Below are 6,000 nucleotides of genomic sequence, written 5' to 3' on the forward strand. Positions count from 1 at the left end.
AGACACAGAACAAGGTAGAGGGACAGATGCGTTGGGTGGAATCGTTTCGAGAAAAGACAGATTCAGATTTCCCTGCCGTTGGAGTGCTGTTGGCTTCCTTAACACGCCAAACGGGGTGTTTGAGGTTTCTCTTCCTCTTGATCTGTCTTTTTTCGACGACGACGACGACGTTCATTTCACCCCAAAATGCACCAAAAGGGGATGTATGCGTGATCGGTACACCGTCCTATAACTCTGCAAACTGGGCAAGCAACAGCAGCATCATGTGACTGAATGCATCATCATGATGGGCCACATCAAGAAGCAGCAAAAACACACACGTGCAGCGGTCTCTCTTCCGTGGTGGAAGTACGCATTGATCCCGGGTTGTGTACGGGGCAGCTCAAGAAGACTGCAGAAGAAGAATCAAAAGAAGGCAGCAAACTAGAAGAAGCATCTACCAAAGAGACGAGACGAAGATAAATGAATAAAGAAGAAGGAACAGGGGAAAGGCAAGTTGGTGGTGCCTGCCCTGGGTCCATCTTCTTCCCGGTGAGATGTCCGAGCCCTCTCGCAAGGAAGGTCCAAAATTGCCCTCGAAACGTTTAAGAGGTGAGAAAGAGAGATAGACAGAGACAGAGAGATAGCCCAAAAACCATCGAGTTCGATGATTTCGATCGTTTTGGCTCGGTCGAGAATAAAATAAAAACCGTCTCTCGATCGTGGTATGGGTGCGCTGTGAAGGGTGTTACAAGGGATCGTCGAAGGGAACGATATTGAGCACCAAGCCCAACCTGGCTATCCCAGGCCCCCGGTCGCTACTCTCGCTACTCCCCCGAAGAAGAGCTGGACCCTTCTCCAGCGTGTCCTTTCTCTTGTCGTTCGTCGGTGGTTTTTGGGGGCTCCAAACGGCTCAAAGCCAAAAAGAAAGAGCCTCATTGTCCGGATGTTCTGTTCTTGCGTGTGTGTGTTTGTCTGTGGACCGAAGTTTGCGTTCGACTCTGGATGCACTTGGCACTGCGAATCCAGGGTGAAGCAGTGCATCAAGCCAAACGAATTTCGACCCAAAAAAAACGATTCCCTTTAACATGTTGGTAGCGTGTGTGTGTGTTGATTGTGTGATGATTTTTATGTGTTTCTGTTCTATCTTTTCTTCTTGTCTCATCTTTTCCTTCTTCACCATTCGCGATCCTTTTTTTTATTTTATGTTTTCGTTGGTTTGTTTTTGCTGTTTTTCCCCTCTCTCTCTTTCTTTATTTTGTGCAAGTTCTTCTTCGCTTTTCTTCTTGTGCTTTTTCCCCGTTTCTTAGCTCATCATTATGTTCGTTTTTTTTTGGTTGGTATTAATTCTTATTTCCTCGTTTCCGTTCGTTCTTCTGCAAAACGTGTGTACGATTTGCGACTGCAATGGGTTATTCGTTCCTTTTTTTGGCACTTTTTTTCTCTTCTCTCGTTTCTCTCCTCTTCGCGCTTGCAAGACTACGCACCATCGAACGATCCTTCCAGTCCGCAGGACGGCAAAGTAATTTGGGTTTTATTTGTTGTGTTGTTTCGCTGTTTTTCTTCGTTTGCCCCATTCTCATCCTTAGCTGCCTTACCCTTACAGATTCTTCTACCTTGTTTTCTATCCATTTTTTTTTTCTCTATCTGACGCTTTCCGCTTTATGCTACTTCCGTTCACCGATCACCGGATCATCGATTGGCTTTATTTGCAAAACTGAAGGGCCCTTCTTGAAAACTGCACAGACCATCAAAGCCCGGGAAGGATGACCCAAAACACCAAATGTTTGTTACCTTTTTTTTTGCTTGCTGGCGTTGCAAATGGAAATTGGTAGCGCTTGGCCGGGTAGATCTGGTCGAGTATGCATAAGCAGCTAACAGAACAACAAAAAAACTCACATTGCATGGTTTGTTTCGTCCGAGTTTTCAAAAAACCCTTCCGACCCGGCCATCCGTTTTCCTCCAGTGGGAAGGAAATTCGATCCGATTTATGATAATTTAAATGACAGGCCCGTCAAATGGTAACCATATGTGTCGTTCGGCCGCCAGAATCTCTGCCCCGATGATGATGATGGAGTGACCCGGCTGCATCATGCCTGCTTCAACTTGCTTGGAATAAAAAAAAAATCAACCAAACAACGCAGCGCAACCGCAACGCAAGTGACGTATTAGCGCCATGTTGAAGGATCGGATTCGCGATCGTTTCCTTCGGCTGCACGGGTACATATGCTTTGAGCGAATAAGCGGTCTTGGGCCTGCTGCTACCGAGAAGGAGATCACTTTCAACGACACCCACCAGCCCATCCCACTCGAGGGTGGGGAGAATCGTTGCCCCCATGAGCTATCGTTATGATGATGCTGGTTGAATGATTCTCGTCGACAGCGGGCAACATTACATTTCGCTTGAGGTTGGTCGGTGTTTTTTTTTTTCTTTCGTACGGAGTTTTCGGCTCCCGACAGTAGGAAGCAATAATTCAGCCGAAAATCTGAACCACCAAGGCGGGAGAGCTTGGCTACGGCTTCTTGGGAGGTGCCGACAACATTAAACAAATCGCATCGCAGCAATTCGGCCATGGTACGTGGTACGCGTGGTACGGTAGCACTTGGCCGGCCCGGTTCGATTTCAATATTAGCCGATGTGACCGGTGCTGGGAGGAGTTGACTAAAAACTAATTGGGGGACAAATTTTAAACCTGTTTTGCAAATGTGTTATTAAAATTCAAATCTAGGACGAAAAACACTATCAAACATTTAAACAAATATTAAAATAACAAAAAATGCTATTTGTGGCATTAAAAATTCTTTGTTTGATTTTAGCTGGATGATGAAAATATATAAAAAATTTCCTTAAACCCAACAGATTTGCAGGATACATAAATTTTCCCAAAAACACCGAGAAACCGAAAAATTAGGTTAATCGTTTACGGGTGATGAATTGTGCACATCGAGTGCGGGGATTGATCGAGTTGGTCCACTGGAACTGACGCTTGAACGAAACCAACCCTTTGAATCGGAACGTACCAGCCCCCCCCATTTCTTTGTCGTCGGTGTACGGCTAATTTTATGACAACATATCCACGGTCTGCAGGTGGCCTACCACTTGGTTGTATGCACGTAACGATTAATGTAGCGAGCGGTTGCTGAACCTTACGGATCGGATTACAACCGGCACCAGGGGTTAGCAATGGGCGTTGCAGTTCTCCCAAGGGTTTGATGAATTCCCATGGTAAGTTCCGCTTACTGGCAAAATCGGCAACATAGTGCGTGCAGAACTGGTTGATTGAACGATTCCCAACGAAATCTGCACACGAACGAAAGGCATATGAGAACTTATCTCTAAAGCTGGAGAAAAGATGTAATGGGTTCATGCCAATCGAATGGTCATGTGACTGCGAGATAATGCCGCTGCCGTTATCACCTATACCTTACCACTGATGAAAGTGTTATCTCAAGGAAATAAATATCTTTTTATCAATTCCGCTCTTGAATGGCCTTAAAAAACATGAGGTCACTATTGAGAGATTGCATCATGCAAGTAGCCTGGATGTTAGTCAGGTGCCCTGTCACATGACTGCAATTCTACTTGTAGAACAATCGATTACACATCTTCCAAGTCTGGCCAAGATAAGCTCAGCCCATTTGCGTCGCAATATACTAGGCTTAATGACTTAATGGCTTCTTCCTCACAACGGAAGATCGGTCCCTTATTCTCATGTCTTAATCTAGGTGTTGGTTCACAACTCCTTTGTGAACCAGGATTTTTTTTTTTGGCTTCTGACAGAGAACTCAAACTGTGATAACCCAATGTGTCAATTTAGAACATTTTTCGAAGCAATAAACCCAACCCTTTAATGCGTAATTACCCATAAAGTCTCCCAAAACCACAACCGGCCTAGATCCCGGGAGGCCGAACAGAGTGGAACGACTTCTCTATCTCAGCTGACGATCTGATAAGCATCAGGAAAAACTGATGCCTGATCTTCCTGGGGAGCTACTTGCTACAAAGCAGTTGTTCCACGACGATCGCCATAATTTCGAGGTCAGTCTGTCGCGCTTGTAACGAACTGCGGTTTACGAGGGAAATCCAACCGGGATTGGGAAAGGCGAGTCGAGATGTGTGCCACCGTGTTGTCGTCGGCCGGGTTTAAGGTCAACCTGATAACGATGTGTAGATGGTTATTAGATTTGGCAGTGTTCGTCAGTATCGTAACGCTTCATTTAAGTTTAATCGATTCCTATTTATAGTAGCATCCCAGCCATGTTGTGCCTTCATGAAGCGATCGTTCAAATGCAAACAAATCGTTGTATTCGCAAACAAACACCCGTATAGCTACACTTGAGGGTGTTTCGATTCAGCCCTGCAAATTGTGCCCGGTTGCGGTTAGCAGCGACCCAAACAAACGTGCCATTAGACGCGCTTATCAACGTTAGGAATCCATCGGTTCCATCAGCTCCTTCGGAAGGGTGTTTGTGGCGGTTGGCGATTGCGCGAGGAACGATGCCTCATGCTCGCCACTCTGGTAGCGATAAATAGCTGCGTAGTAATTAAGGGGTTCGCGTGAGCAGAAGTACATCCCGATTGCTTCCGGTACGCACGCGAATTTATCCTTCAGCGCAATCGAGTCCGATGAACTTTGCTTGCGTTAAGCTTAAGCCCAGGTTGCTTGCAACCAAGAATAAAGACTCTCCTTTTGTAAACAGTGACTGTTTTAGACGACGTGTTTAAGTTTCCCACGCCAATGGATCACTGATCAGGCGGGAGTTCCGTTCCGTTCCGTTCCTTATCAGTACTCGTGGATGATTCGCCAATCGTACCGGGTTGTTGCGCCAATTTGCGCAGTTCAACGTTTGTGAGTAATTTTAAATGACCTAGATTATCAGGATTTTGGCCGAGGGAACTATTTCGACCGGGGCTGGTTGAGGTGTTAGAGCATGTGACAGCCAGCGTAGCGCGAAAGTACTTTAGACCTGCCTCACATCGCCCCTTGTTGGGCTGTGGAAGTAGACGGACTCGCGATACGGTGATTTCTGTACTACGCGAATCTTGAGTCACTGATGGCGTTTGAGTCATTGGGCAAGTAAATTGCTTTTGCAAGCGATTGTGTGTGTTTATGTGATAACCGATATTTTTATATACAGATTGATAGATTGGGGCGGCCTGGTGGAAGAGGCGACAATGGCGCCGGTCTTCATACCGGAGTCCAAATGACCGGAGTCCAAATGACCGGAGTCCAAATAACTAGCCAACTACCTAATATAATTATTCTAGTAAACCAGCAATGGCAGTCATGACCTAAGACGACGTTAGGCCAAGGGAAAGGAAGAAGATATTGATAGGAACAAAACTATAAGCTCACCTCTTCTTTCCGAATTGATGTTGATCTCTTGTTCTGTTCCGAGACAACTACTCATATTTTCAGGCTCTACAGTTCTGTGCATGGATGGACTAATGGAGGTATAAATCGTACAGATCGCGATCTTGGACAGCAGCTTATCCTCGATAGCGCTCAGCCGGTTAATCCAACATCCTGGTCTTTCCGATGGAGGCATAGACGCCACCACTGTCTCTCAATTTGGGACTACCAAATCTCTTCTATCCACGGGCTAAAAGTAGTCTACAGTCACCACAGGAGCCTTGCGAGTCTAATATGCTGTGCGACTGAGTATCTTTCTCTCAAAGGTGGCTAAGAGGAGTTTGTCAGCTTTGGACAGAGTTCATGTGGCAGAGCATTCTAATCTGTTTTGGTATTACAAGAGGTCGTTTTAGCCTCCATTTCTGGCTTCCTTCACTTAATTTCATCCCTAACTGTATAGTCTGTCCAGCTTTAAAGTCTTAGGGTAGGTCCACGAAGTTTAAGAGTACGTTTAGAACATCATCGTGATTAAATTAGTTCAAAATACCTGTTGTAGAAAAAGACATGTTCACTCAAACCAATTCTCACTTCTTGGCAAAAAGCTCCTGTGGTTTTAGAAACGGCAGTAAAAAAAAACTAGAACGACATGATTCATCACCTCATGTGA

This window comes from Anopheles stephensi, chromosome 2 (genome assembly GCF_013141755.1).
Source record: "Anopheles stephensi strain Indian chromosome 2, UCI_ANSTEP_V1.0, whole genome shotgun sequence".
Taxonomy (NCBI): Eukaryota; Metazoa; Arthropoda; class Insecta; order Diptera; family Culicidae; genus Anopheles; species Anopheles stephensi.